The sequence below is a fragment of the Zalophus californianus genome, chromosome X, assembly GCF_009762305.2.
Source record: "Zalophus californianus isolate mZalCal1 chromosome X, mZalCal1.pri.v2, whole genome shotgun sequence".
NCBI lineage: Eukaryota > Metazoa > Chordata > Mammalia > Carnivora > Otariidae > Zalophus > Zalophus californianus.
Window position 1 is genome coordinate 45,325,388 of NC_045612.1, and position 15,881 is coordinate 45,341,268.

General features: G+C 37.5%; 1 pseudogene; it reads right to left on the reverse strand.

Annotated features, from left to right (window-relative positions):
* Positions 1-5,822: 5,822 nt before the first annotated feature.
* LOC113930465 lies at positions 5,823-10,937 on the reverse strand (annotated as a pseudogene).
* Between the last annotated feature and the right edge of the window lie 4,944 nt (positions 10,938-15,881).

Here is a 15,881-nt window from a genome sequence, read left to right on the forward strand (position 1 = left end):
ATATATAAGGAGCTATTATACTGAATAATAAAAAGACAAACCAATTAAAAATAAGCAAATGATCTGAATAGACATATATCCAAAAAAGTACAAATATGGCTGACAAACAAATGAAATGATGTTCAACATCATGATAGTCATTAGGAAAATGCAAATCAAAACCATAATGAAATATCACTTTATACCCATTAGGGTGGCCAACCAACCAATGTTGATGAAGATGTAGAAAATTTGGGACTCATGCATTACTGATGGGAATATAAAATGCTGCAGCTGCTTTGGAAAACATTTTGGCAGTTCCTCAAAAAGTTAAATATAGAATTAGTATATGACCTAGCAATTTTACTCCTAGGTATATACACAGAGAAATGAAAACATATGTCCACATAGAAATTTGTCCATGAATGTTTATAATAGCCTTACTCATAATAGCCAAAACTTGGAAACAACTCAAACGTCCATCAACTGATAAATGGATAATTATAATGTGGTAGATTGGTACAATGGAATATTATTTGGCAATAAAAATAAAGTACTAATACACGCTACAAAATGAATGAACCTTGAAAACAATAGAGTAAGTGAAAGAAGACTGTCAAAAAGGACCACATTTTGTATGATTCCATTTCTATTAAATGTCCAGAATAGACAAATCTACAGAGATAGAAATTACACTTGATCTTAGCCAAAAGGCCAAGAAGTAATATAGAGACAGAAATTAGATTAGTGGTTGCATAGGCTTGGGAGCTTGGGGAGAAATAGGGAATTACTTCAAGTAGGTTTCCTTTAGAGGTAATTAAAATGTTCTAACATGGATTGTAGTAATAGTTGCACTATTCTATGAACATATTAAAAAAAGCATTGACTTATACACTTTAAATTGGAGAATTAAATGATATATGAATTATATCTCAATAAAGTTTTTATTTAAGAGAGATCGATGAACACATGGCAATAGAAACTACTGAAACTGCATCACAGTAAAAAAATAAATGAGGAGTGGACCAATACAAAGCAGTATAACTGGAAATAAGACTCAGACAAAGAAGGTGTGTGAGACAAAATATATATTGAAAAATATAATGGCTGGGGTACCTGGGTGGCTCAGTCTGTTAAGCGTCCGACTCTTGATTTTGGTTCAGATCATGATCTCAGGGTTGTGAGATCAAACTGAGTGCAGACTCTCCTTGAGATTCTCTCTCTCCTTCTGCCCCACCCCCAGCTCATGCTCTCTCTCTCTTTCTTAAATAAATAAAACCTTTTAAAAAAGAAAAATATAATGGCTGAAATAGTTCTAAATTTTATGATTATTATAAACTCACAGACCCAAGAAGCATAATAAACCTCCAGTAGGATAAACAAAAAGAATGTCACATCACTCCCATGTTCACTGCAGCATTATATACATAGCCAAGCTATGGAAACAAACGAAGTGTTCATCAGTGGATGAATAAATAAAGACAATGTGGTATATATATGCAATGGAATATTATTCAGCTATAAAAATGAAAGAAATCCTGCCATTTGTGACAACATGGATGGACCTTGAGGGCATTATGCTAAGTGACATAAGTTAGAGAAAGGCAAATATGATATCATCTTACTTATATGTGGAATATTAAAAAAACAAAAAACAAAAACCCACCAAACTCATAAATACAGACAACGGATTGGTGGTTGCCAGAGGCATGGGTGGCGGGGTAAGTGAGCAAAATGGGTGCAAATAGTCAAAGGAAGTCAAAACTTCCAGTCATAAGATAAAAATGTCCTAGGGATAATGTACAGCATGGTGACTATAGTTAATAATACTTTATTGCGGAAAAAAAGAATGTAAAACATCTCATTCTTATTTTGATTACATGTTGAAATGATCACATATTGTATATAAGGGGTAAATTAAATGTCATTAAAATGAAAAAAATGCTGTATTGTGTATTTTAAAGTTGCTAAGAGAGTAGATCTTAGAAGTTCTCATCCAAAGAAAAAAATTTGTATCCTGTCCTCATTGGTCGGTTTCCCCACTGAGCCAGTGGAGTGAGGTTTTAGCACTTTGTGAGCAAGAAGGTTCACTGGTAGTTGTTGGAAGTGGTTATAGGGGAAAAAAAGAATGGGCATGACAAAGAAAAAAATTGTAACTATGTGTGTTGATGAATGTTAACTAGACTTATTGTGGTATTATTTTGCAAAAACCAATATCAAATCATTATGTTATACACCTGGAACTAATACAATGTTATATGTCAATTATATCTGCACTTAAAAAAAAAATGCCACATCAAAGTACATCATAACCAAAATCCTGAAGAGCAGAAAAAACTTCAGAGAAAATCTGAATAGAAACCACAGAAAAAGGTTATGTTATAGACAAAAATATAAGTATGACTCCACACAACATCAGAATTTACAAGACAATGAAATGACATCTTTAAAAGACTGAAAGAAAAAATGTAAACTGAGAATCTATATCCAGTGAAAATATCCTTTGAAAATCAAGATGAATAAAGGCTTTTCTCAACAAACAAAAGGTCAATGTATTTGCCATGATGCTACTATAAGAAATATTAAAGGGAGTTTTGAGGTGGAAGAAAAATGACGTCTGCAGGAAATGTGCCTTTACATAGAAGAAAGAAGTGTACAGGAAATGGCATATATGTGGTTATATACATAGGGGGTTTGGAGACCAAAGAAGAGCTGATTTAGCAGTTCAAGCTCAAAAGCCAACTGCTGGCAGAATTCCTTCTTGCCTGGGCAAGGTCAGTCTTTTGTTTTAGGCCTTCAGTTGATTAGATTTGGCCCACCCACATTATGGAGAGCAAGGGCTTGAAGTCCACCAACTTAAATGTTAGTCTCATCCAAAAACACCCTCATAAAAACATTCAGAGTAATGTCTCAGTCAATAGTACAACCTACCATGGGGAGGAACAGTTAGAAAAATAGTTTATTTCGGGGTGCCTGGCTGGCTCAGTTGGTGAAGCGTGTGACTCTTGGCCTCAGGGTTGTGAGTTTGAGCCCCATGTTGGGTGTAGAGACTACTTAAAAGTAAAATCTTTTTTAAAAAAGAAAAATAGTGGGTGCCTGGGTTGCTCAGTCGGCTAAGCGTCTGCCTTCGGCTCAGGTCATGATCCCAGGGTCCTGGGATCGAGCTCCGCATCGGGCTCCCTGCTTCTCCCTCTCCCTCTACCCCTCCCCCCTGCTTGTGCATGCTCTCTCTCTCTCTCTCTCAAATAAATAAAATCTTAAAAAAAATATTTGACTTAGCATTTTAATATGAAGGCTTTATTCCTCCTCTAACCAGAGTGTATTTTCTGTCTTATCTGGCTTGCATGAATAGCACTTACAGAGTATGTTCTCTGACTACAAAAAGTTAATTCGTTAAAAATAAGAAATAAAAGATATGTAGAAAAAAACACCAATGTTTTAAATGACACTTGTGAATAATCCATGGGTCAAAAAAAATTCAAGGCAAATTAGAAATATTTCAAACTCAGTGATAACATATTAGATTGGAGGATGTTGTTAAAACAATGCTTAGAGGAAAATCTATACTTTTAAATGCTTATGTTAGAAGAGACATTTAAACTTAATGATCTAAATTTCCACCTACAGAAGTTAGAGAAAAAAAGGATATGGTATCCAAAGTAAATAGAAGCAAAGAAATAGTAAAATAAGGCAGAAAACAATGAAATAGAAAACTGATTTTTTTAAAAAGCAGAAAAAACAACAAAGTCAAATATTGGTTCTTTGAAAATACTATAAGATCATTAAACTTCTAAGAAATGAATCAAGAAAAAAAGAAGTCACAAATTACCAATATCAGGGTTGAAATAAGGCTAGCACCACACTTTGTACAGACATAGTAAGGAAATATTGTGAGCAACTTTATGCCAATAAAGTCAATGACACAGATGAACAGATGAAATGGTAAAATTACTTGAAAAGAAAAGCTTTCCAAACTAAAGAAGAAACAAAATCTGAGTAAATTTTTTTAAAAGGAGGAAAAACATGTATTTTGCAAAAGAATCAGATTCTGGCTTTAACATATTCATGTATTTGTAAACTGATATTAAAATGCTCTCAAAAATGTTATTTAGGGGGCACCTGGGTGGCTCAGTTGGTTAAGCGACTGCCTTCAGCTCGGGTCATGATCCCAGGGTCCTGGGATCGAGCCCCGCATCAGGCTCCCTGCTCGGCGGGAAGCCTGCTTCTCCCTCTCCCACTCCCCCTGCTTGTGTTCCCTCTCTCTCTCTGTGTCAATTAAATAAATAAAATCTTTAAAAAAATGTTATTTAGGAAGGCACAACTTGGTAACATCAACTTTTCATTTATAGCTTTTTCTAAACAAGATCCCAAGAAACTGCCACTTTAATTTTTCTCCTCCAGTATTTTAAGTACTTCAAGGTTCAAACTGAACTGTAGGTAAAACTCTCATCCTCAAACTTACTAAACTAAGAGTTAACACATTGGAAAGTGAGTGGAATATGAAAGTACAGCCTACTTTATCAAAAGAGAAAAGTTCTTATGGTATTGGGTTTAGAGATTAGTAAAGAATTTGGGACAAAAGCTCTCATGACGGTGGAAAATTAGAACTCTTCTTGAAGTGGGTGGGCTTTTAATATCTAAGCTATAGAAACTAAATGCAGAAATATGAGAACATTAGAGTATCCTGAACATCAAAAAGTAACAGCTAAAGCATTATAAATAAGGTATGGTGATAACTGAGTTAGAAGAGCTCAGTTATCACTCTAGGGTAGAAACTAATCAATAAAACTGTAATTTCTAATTTTAAAAGATTTGACTTCATATTTAAATTTTTTTACAGTATATAAACTATATACGATGTTTTCCTATAACAAACTATAATGCTCAAATCTATAAAAAGAACAGTTTATTTCAGAAATGCTCAAAAGCTCCGCTACTCCCCTTTCTCCTATTTATAAAAACCAACAACTTCAAATATACTTCCAGCATAGAAATGCTCGGTGGTTCACCGAAAATATCAAGCCCATATCAGTAGGCAGTTTCACATAATCTATTATGCTGTATTCTGTAATATCATATGGTCAAATACCCTACTGATTTATGAACATTTTTCATGGGCAAGAATAAAGAAATTGGATCAAGTTGACTATGTTGCTATTCACTTTGAAGACTAAATTGTGCTTGCATCCTAAAAGTACAAATGAGCTGCAGTAAGAATAAGAATATAAATGTCCATTTGTACCATATACTAAAAATTAAAATCCTAAAAATAACAGAATGAAAATTAATTATGTTAATTGACAAATTAAAGATGAGAAGTAATAACAATTGGTGATGACATATTTTAATCTTCTGTTAAAGCTCTGAAGCTGTATTAAATTGCTAACCAAATTAAGGTAGAGGTAGACTCTAATGTTACTCCTTTCATGTGTCAGACTTAGGCCTCTCACTTTAACCTGTATGCATTTTTCCCCAATTATATAAACATGATTCAATTTGAAATGTTATGATAGAAAAATTAAGGCATCATTCAAATGGGTTTTTTTTACAAAATTCTTAATTCCTAGCTAAAAAAAAGGTACTTATAAAAATGTACATAATAATTCAATGTTCTTCCTGGGAGTCATAAATATATTTATTTTTCCTTCAACCATAGGAAAAAAGAAAAGTGGAGAAACTGCAAATATTATGAACAGTCATGTAATGAAGGCACTGGAACATATCTAGTAGAATAACATTTTGCCTTGGCGTCTGTCTAGTTTTCCTCTTTGAGGGTTACACATAAGCTCTGATTCATATTAAATTGCCTACTAAAGCAGACTTACATTCCATTAAACACAAATCTATTTCCATTCTAAATCACATACAAGTGCTGTGTGATCAGAGGGATGGGAAACACTAGGTAAGGCCTGGTGGGTGGTAACTTCTTCATGACTAGGTAATGGAAATCACCTGTCCAACCTCTAGAGCATTTAAGTCAATGAAAATGTAACCCAGACATCCATGAAAGCCACCAACGTAATTTGAGTAAGCAGGTTCACCACAAGCACTTCTCAGTTTGAAAAAATGGGTAAGGGACATGTTTCACCGTTTCTCTTCCCCACTGACAACAAAATGATACATTCCTGTTGATGGGGTACTATTAAAGTGTCCACAAAACATAACTGGTATGCCAGGATACAGGTCACACGAGACATGTCTAATGTGAGCCAAGACTACTGCCATTTGAATGAGAGAAATGTACCTACCTTTTGGATGCCAGCAGAGATGGGTATTAGCAACACTTACCCTTTTAGAAGAGTCCTTTGTAGACTGAAGAACAGAAACCTAGAGGACAGAAGATCTCAGGAGCACCCTCTTCTGTGCAAACAGGTACAAACTAGGTTCTCCATCAGTTCTTTGTGAGGTGGGTTGGACTCCAGGGCCTCATGGAAAGAAATGGCATGCTGGCTAAGGAGAGTGAATTTGGTCTTTCGGTAGAAAGTAGCCAGGCCTTCCCGCTGCTTTATTCTCAACATGCCCTCCAGCCCCAAGGCCTCGAGGGCTGGCACCAAGCCGTCTATAAACACCTTGCAATCAACCTCTTGCAAACAGATGAGGTCAGCTTTGTAGCCCGTGAGTTTCTACTGGCTAAGGTTCTGGCGGTAGTCGAGCTCCAGGGTATAAGGGGCACAGTACAGGTACAGGACGCTCCTCGAAAACTCAGTCGGGCTTACGTGTCAGCCTGGAGGTCGTAAGAGACCATGCGGATGACAGAGTCGTCCGTCACCTTCTTGGTGTAGAGATGCGGTGGTCAAAAGTGCAGGTGCCAAATCCAACCTCCACGGGGCACACACTTTCCAACTCCCGGCTTGGCCTGAAGCGCTGCCCATTGCCTGGGGTGCAATGAAGCTTGAGTCCGGAGCCCGATGTCGGCATTGGATGGCGTCTGGCCCTCCTCGTTCACAACCGTCTCTGTCCAACTAGGAGAGGGTGAAGAGGGAGACAGTAACGAGGGGCCCCCGCCCTCAGGCTCTGCCGCTCCGGCTGTGGCTTCCTTGTACCAGCGGAAGAAGGAGCTGGCGGGATCCCCAAGTTCGAGGCTGATCCTGGGGCACACCGGGAAGCCGGCATAATGTAGCGTGGCAACTGCAGCTCGTGAAGGCCGACGGGTTGCCCTCCACCTTGTACTTGACGTCGCGGATCTGCAGCACCGCGCTGTCCACGTGGAGCACGTTTTCAGCCGCTGCCCCCTCCCGATAGTACAGCTTCACCACTGGCGCGCAGGCCGCAGCCAGCTCAGACCCAGGCCCGGCACCGGCCACGCCGCCACTTGCATTTGGCCGGTTCTTCCTGCTCTTCTTGGCAGCGGCCGCCTTAGGGTGGCCTTTGAGGACATTGGTTGCAAGCCGGCTGAGGGCCCGACCCAGCGGCTCGCTTTGGTCGCGCTGCATGTTCTTTGTGGCTGCCGTCGGCCAGCGCGAACGACAGGCTTAGCTTGGGCTCCGAGGCCACACAGCGCACTACACCGAGCTCCACGGAGCCCGCCGCGGTCTCAGTTGTCGCCTCGGCCCGAGTGTGCCGCTCCACCGCCGTGCGGACCCCACGAAGGAGGGGGGCTCCCCCCGGGAGGCTCCAGATGAATGTGGTGGCCCAGCGGCCGCCAGGCGTCAGATCTGAGTAAATTTATATCTATAAAATAAAGTAAATTCATAACCAAAAAAATTTCTCACAAAGATTGTACTGGTGAGCTCTAGCAATCGTTTAAAAAAGAAATACTGCCAACATTACAGAGTCTTTCAGAAATTGGAGGATACAAAGCGTTCTGCAACTCATTTTAAGATACAAGAATGATCTTGACAATAAAACCTGTTATGGATATTATGAGAAAAAATTACAGACCAATATACTCGTGAACCTATATGCAAAAATCCCCATAAAATTACTAGCATATAATATCCATTGATGTATATATAAAGATGAGTACCAAGTGGAGTTTACCCCAGGAACGTAAAGTTGGTTTAACATTAAAAAATCAAGTAATACACTCTACTTATTTAGAGAGTCAAAGAGAAAAAACATATTATTATTTCAATAGATGTATGAAAATACCTGACAAAAGTCAACACTCATTCATGATTTAAAAAAAGAAAATCAGGGCGCCTCAGTGTCTCAGTCCTGAAGCATCTGCCTTCAGCTCAGGTCATGATCCCAGAGTTCTGGGATAGAGCCTCACATTGGGCTTCCTGCTAAGTGGGAGGCCTGCTTCTCCCTCTCCCACTCCCCCTGCTTATGTTCCCTCTCTTGCTGTCTCTCTCTCTGTCAAATAAATAAAAATCTTTCAAAATAAAGAAAAAAGAAAATCAAACTTTCTCAGTGATAAAGGGAAACTATGATAAACCCACAGAGAACATACTTAGTCATGAAATAGTGTACATTTTCCCCCTAAGATAGGGAATAAGGGCAGGTTGTTCACTTTCATCATTCCTATCCAGCATTGTACTTTATTCACAGATGACATGAGTTTTAAAAGAAAAATTCTAAAGAATATACAAAAAAGCTACTAGAACTAATGAGTTTAGATATGTTGTAGGATGCAAGGTCAATATGCAAACAGCAATTGTATTTCTTTTTGGTTTTTTAAAGATTTTATTTGTTTGTTTAGAGAGAGAGAGAGAAAGAGAGAGAGTGTGTGTGTGTGTGAGCTGGGGGAGGGGCAGAGGGAGAAGGAGATGAGAATCTCAGACAGACTCCAAGCTGAGCCTGGAGCTTGGCTTCCGGCTCAATCGCACAATCCTGAGATCATGCATGACCTGAGCTGAAATCAAGAGTCGGATGCTTAATTGACTGAGGCACCCAGGTACCCCAGCAATTGTGTTTCTATATACTAGCAGTGAACAATTGAAATTGCAATTGAAAATTATAAATAAAACAAAATCAATATCATCGACAATAGCTCGAGAGTCTAAGGACAGGGCTAGCAAAATATGTATAAAACATGGACATTAAAAACTACAAGGCACAGTTGAGAGAAATTTAAAAATATCTAAATAAATATAGAAATATATCATGTTTATGGATCAGGAGACTGAATATTGTTAAGATATCAATCCTCCTTTCCAAGTGATCCATAGATTCAAAGCAATCACAATCAAAATCTGAGAAGATATCTCTGTAGAAACTGACAAGATGACTCCAAAATGTATATGGATTTAGAATAGCTAAAACAATTGTAAAAATGAAGAACAAGTCTGGAGAACTCAAATTTTTTATGATATGATATAGCTGCAGTGACCAAGGCAGTGATGGTGGGGTGCAGAACTGATATATAGATCAGTGGAACAGAATATATAGTCCAGAAATACACCCAAACACATATGGTCAATTGGTTTTCAACAAAGGTGCCAAGATATCTCACAGGGTATTCTTGATCTTCACCTGATATCATGCACAAAAAATAATTTGAAGTGGATCGTACACATGAATATAAATCCTAAAACTATGAAACTTGTTTATCATGAGGTCACTAGGAGATTCTAAGATCTCACCATCACTACCCTTGTTATCATGTTAAGATTTTTGAAATGGTGTCTTAGGTCATACTTATGTAAATAAAAAGAAATCTTATGAGTTTTAAAGCATTTCTTTATAAAATATAACCCAGAAACATTAAAATGTGAACATTAGTGAAATAGCATAAGATGAACACTCTTAATGACCATAACTCAGATCAATAAATAAAACTTCCAGCCACCCCAGAAGCTCCTCTATATGCCCCATCCTAACTGAAGCCTCCCTTTTTTACCCTGAATGTAACCACTATCCTGACTTTGGTAGTAATCACTTTCTTTGGTTTCTTTATGTGTTTATTTTCCAAATATGCATACCTGAACATTATACTTTAGTCTTGCCCTTTAAAAAATGTTTATATTTATTTAAAGTCCTTACTAATGTACAGGCTTTTTGCTCCGTTTCTTTCTTTTTCTTACACATTATCTATGGAAGAACTTGGGCTGTTTGACTTGTGGGCTTTCTTAGCGTCTAGATTTTGCTCACTGCCTACGTATAGCTCAATCTGATCCTCTCCTCTAATTCCCGCAAGTTGGCAGCTATATCCAGGAGATCAAAATATTGGCTCTAACAGTTTGCCCTTATCCAGATATCATTTGGTGACTACAGGTCTGTTGGGGCCGACTTGCCTTTCAAGTCTTCTGTTGATATTTTATAGTCATCTTCGAGTGAGATCCTGTGCTCTTAACATTAATACAACCTGCCATATTAATTTGTCTAGTGGCTCTGTCTTGAAATGTCAGAGTCTTGTCTGACTCTCACCCCTTCCATAGCCAGTAAGCCTGTCTTTCTTCACTGTGACAGCTGAATTCAACATTATCCTGTTTAGGCCCTCTAGACCTTCTATCTGAACTACTAGGGCAGACCATTCTCTGGCGCCCCTTCCTCTATCCCCTTCCCCTCCTCTTTTGAGAGATTTAAGTAAGGTGTCTAAGGTTACACAGATGGTTAGTGTTGAATCAGGGAATCAACCCAAGTTTTAGAATGAGAAGTGTCTCAAAATGTTCCTATGTTTTCTCCCATCTTTGTTCACTGATGAGTTATTTTGGGCAACCCTTCACATGCCCGGCACTGCCTTGTATGCTCTGAATGATAAGGGCTAGGTCTCAGAGAAAGGCACAACATTGGTGAAACATAGACTGTCTCTGGGTAGGCCAAATACCCCTTCACATGAGGCCATTTGGAGACAGCTAAACAAAGGGGTGAACTATCCAACCAATAGAAGCTAGAAGAAGGAAATGGCCAGATTGGCCTAAAATAGAGAAAGACTCAGGGAGGAAAAGGACCTTGACCTGGGCCTCAGAACATGGGAAGGATCTAGAAATAAGGTAAGAAAGAGAGAAAAGAACTATCTGACTGAAACCAGGCCCACCCCCATCCTTACCATTAATTACTCTGTCCTGTCTCATGCTGCTTTGTGGGCACAAGTCCACTTGCTCCTCCTTTAGAGTTGCCTAAGTCTATTGATGGTCTATGATCACAAAGCAGGTTCAGTGCAAGCTCTTCATGACATGAAGTCAGGAAATCTGTGCCCTGCACTTCCCCCAGGGCTTTCTCACTTATTTTCAGGTAATAGAATCCGAATCTGTTAACCTTTCTTTATGGGAACTGGGGCATGTGCATTTAAAATATAGGTACCCTGGGACATCTGGGTGGCTCGGTCATTAAGGTCATTAAGCATCTGCCTTCCCCTCAGGTCACGATCCCAGGGTCCTGGGATCAAGCCCCTGCATCAGGCTTCCTGCTCAGTGGGGAGCCTGCTTCTCCCTCTACCACTCCCCCTACTTGTGTTCCCTCTCTTGCTGTCACTCTCTCTGTCAATAAATAAATAAAACAACCTTTAAAAAAAAGAAAATAAAGTTTCTTCCCCAGCTTCTCAGTCCAGAACTGATATATACTACAGGCAAGATATTCCTTCCATTGTCAACATTCATGGGGTGACATGTGATGAGGTCTACTTGAGTTTAAATTTATTTGCATTAGCACTTATATGCAAAATAGACCCCAAAGTTAAAGACCACATGACTTTAGAAGTGACTCTAAAAAATAAAATGGCCCTTCTTGGGAGACTAGAACAAAACGTCCAGCCATAGTTCTAAGAAGCCTTATCAGCAATGTAGTCCCTTATGAATTACACCTCAATAAAAACAAGTTGGTGTGGTTTTTTGGTTTTTTTGTTTTGTTTTGTTTTGTTGTGGGGTTTTTTGGTTTTTTGTGGGGTTTTTTGGTGCTTTAATGGCTTAAGATGTCCCCATCTTCTTCTAAGTAATAGGATTCTCGTCCCCAAAGGTTTTTTTTTAATTTAATTTTATTATGTTATGTTAGTCACCATACAATACCCAGAGTTTTAAAGGAACTCTTGATCACTCAACTAGAAACTAACATTCCCCAGCCGCTTTGCAGACAAGTGTCTTTGTGTCCAATTTCTTTGCAATGGAATATGAGATGTGGAACGTGCAACTTCTGTACTACTTTTTTTAAACTGATTTCTTTTTTTCCTATTGTCTTGAATTTATTTCTTCAACATACATTATTTTCTTTTTTTTATTATGTTCCAGTATTTAAAAGAAAATTGTTTGCCTACTACTTTCTCTTTGCTCCTTCCTGTGTCCTTGAACTCCGACAAAGCGTAGGTAAAACACTCTAGGAGATAGCAGAGCAACAAAATAAAAAGCACTTGACCTCATACAGCAGACAAATCCACCTGTCCAAAAATCCCTTTCTATCTCTGCACTATTTTGTATGGGGGAAAGATATTTCTCTCTTGTTTGAACCACTGTATTTTGGGGGTCTTTATATTATAGTGGCTTATCCTGTATCCTAAATAAACTTGGGAAGGAAGTGATAGATTTTCGAAGTGGAGTGGAAAGGAAGATTTTTCCACACTACTTTTTTTCTGATGTGGAAAAATGAAATTAAAATAAATTTATGATGTATGTTCTGCACATGTTTCCTAGTTTGTTATTTACTATTTTTGTTCCTGGTGGTTTTATGTATAGAAATTTTTTGTTTTGGGGGTGCTTGGCTGCTCAGTTGGTAGAGCATGTGACTCTTGATCTTGGGGTTGTGGGTTGAACCTCATGTTGGGTGTAGAGATTTACTAAAATGTAAGATCTTTTTTAAAAAAAGACTTTTTGTTTTAATATTGATAATATAAGCATATTCAGAAATAAGGATAGATTATACTCTTTTTATTACATTCTATGTTTACACATGTATATACAGATACATGTATATTAGAGTCCCACTGAGCACACTGTTTCTAATCCACTTTCCTGTTATTTAAAGTGTGAACCATGAGAAGTTTTCTTTATCATTAAATACACTTTTATGGCATATTTTTCTTTCTTTTTCTTTACTTTAATTAAGTTATTTATTCATTTATTTTAATTAAACTTTTTATTTTAATTCCAGTATAGTTAACATAGTGTTATATTAGTTTCAAGTATACAACATAGTGATTCAACATTTCCATACATCACCTGGTGCTCATCACAACAAGTGTACTCCTTAATTCCCATCACCTATTTAATCCACCCCCCACCCACCTCCCCTCTGGTAACCATCAGTTTGTTCTCTAAATTAAGTCTGTTTCTTGGTTTCTCTCTCTCTCTTTTTTCCCTTTGCTCATTTGTTTTGTTTCTTAAATTCCACATATGAGTGAAATCATATGGTATTTGCCTTTCTCTGACTGACTTATTTCACTTAACATAATGCTCTCTAGCTCCATCCATGTTATTGCAAATGGCAAGATTTCTTTCTTTTTTATGGCTGAATACTATTCCATTGTATATGTAGCATATTTTTCTTGTTTTACAGAACTCAATTATACTAATATGTAATAATCTGTTCAAGCCAGCTAATCTATATTTTTTTCATTTTTTGCTTATATTTTGCTTATTTTTTCCATTACTTTGCTTGTATTTGTTTTACTACAATAAATATCTTTATGTGTAAGTCTCTAAACACATGTATGATTTTTTCTGTATAATATAATGTAAAAAATTATTACATCAAAGAGTATGCACATTTCTAAGACTTTTTAATAATTACTGTCAAATAGCCCTCTAGAAAGAATGTACCAAGTTACATACCCACCAATACTGTGAGAATTTTTTTTGTAAGCTTAACAATTTACTATAAGAAGAATGATATCAGTTTGTTTTGCATTAAGGGAACGTTTAAATAAAGTATAAAATACATATGTAAAAGTGACCAAATCATGAGTACCTAGCTCAGTGAAGTTTTGCAAACTAAAACCATTTAACCAGTACTCAAAACAAAAGAAAAACCCCCAGACCATTACCAACACTGTAGAAACTCTGTTCCAGTCATTATTCAAGGATGTCACTACCTTGAATTCTAATATCATAATTTTGCCTGTGTTTAAACTCATAAAACTCATGTACATTACTCCTTTCCACTTTGGCTTCTTTATCTCAACATTAGGTTTGTGAGATCCAGCTATACTGCATGTAGTTGTAATTTGTACATTTTTATTACTGAATAACATCCCACTGTGTAAATATATGATAATTATTTATACATTTTCCTGATGCAAAACATTTGGGGGACACCTGGGTGGATCAGTGGGTTAAACATCTGCCTTTGGCTCAGGTCATGATCCCAGCGTCCTGGGATCAAGTCCCACGTTGGGCTCCTTGCTCAGTGGGGAGCCTGCATCTCCCTCTGCCTGCCGCTTCCCCTGTTTGTGCTCTCTCTCTCTCTGAAAAATAAATAAAATATTTTTTTAAAAAAAAGAACATTTGGGTCTGTGCAACATAAAAACATAAAAAAATACTATTATAAACATATGTGCAAATGTTGTTTGGTAAACCAATGCACACATTTTTATTATGGGTATATCTAGAGCGAGATTGCTTGATCATAAAGTATACATATGTTTACCATTGTTATACTGTGCCAGTTTTTCAAAGTGGTAGTGCCAGTTCCTGTTGTACCACATCCTCATAAAATACTTGACATTTTCTGTCTTTATTATTTTAGACATTCCAAGGGGGAGGGGGAGGGTGTTTAGTGGTATGACATGTTGGTTTTAACTTGTATTTCTCTGCAAACTAATGAAGCTGAACATATTTTCACAATGTTTTTTTTTTTAGATTTTATTTGAGAGAGAATGAGAGAGAGAGAGAGAGAGAGAGCATGATAAGGGGGAAGGTCAGAGGGAGAAGCAGACCCCCTGCTGAGCAGGGAGCCCCATGCGGGATTCGATTCTCAGACTCACTCCAGGATCATGACCTGAGCCAAAGGCAGTCGCTTAACCGACTGAGCCACCCAGGCGCCCATATTTTCACAAATTTATTAGACATTAGGATATTCTAGTTTTTGAAGTACTGTTTTAAGGTGTTTGCCCATTTTTTAATTGGATTGTCTTTTTAAAATTTATTTGTAAGAATTCTTTATACATTATAGATATGAGCCATTTGTCTGATATATGTGTTCCTCATATCTTTTCCTAGTTTGTGGCTTGCTTCCATATTCTCTTAATGGTATCTTTTGATGAACAGAAGTTTCTGATATTAATAAGGTGCAATGTACAATAATTTTTATCCTTCATAATTAGTGCTTTTTGTGTCTTCTTTAATAATACTGCCTATTCAAGGGAAACAAAAGCAAAAATGAACTATTGGTACTTCATGAAGATAAAAACCTTCCACACAACGAAGGAAACAATCAACAAAATTAAAAGGCAGGCTACAGAATGGGAAAAGATATTTACAAATGACATATCTGATAAAGGGTTAGTATCCAAAATCTGTAAAAAACTTACCAAGCTCAACATCCAAAAAACAAATAATCCAGTTAAGAAATGGACAGAAGACATGAAAAGATACTTTTCCAGAGAAGACATCCAGATGGCTAACAGACACATGAAAAGATGCTCAACATCACTCTACATCAGGGAAATACTAATCAAAACCATGATGAGATACCACCTCACACCTGCCAGAATGTCTAAAATTAGCAACACAAGAAACAGCAGATGTTGGTGAGGATGCAGAGAGAGGGGAACCCTCTTGTACTGTTAGTGGGAATGCAAACTGGTGCAGCCACTGTGGAAAACAGTATGGAAGTTCCTCAGAAAGTTAAAAATAGAACCACCTTATGACTCAGCATTTGTACTACTACGTATTTACCCAAAGGATACAAAAATACAGATTCCAAGGGGGTACATGCACCCCGATGTTCAAAGCAGCATTATCAACAATAGCCAAACTATGGAAAGAGCCCAAATGTCCATCAACTGATGAATGGATAAAGAACGTAGTATATGTACAATGGAATATTACTCAACCACAAAAAAATGAAATCTTGCCATTTACAAGGAGGGG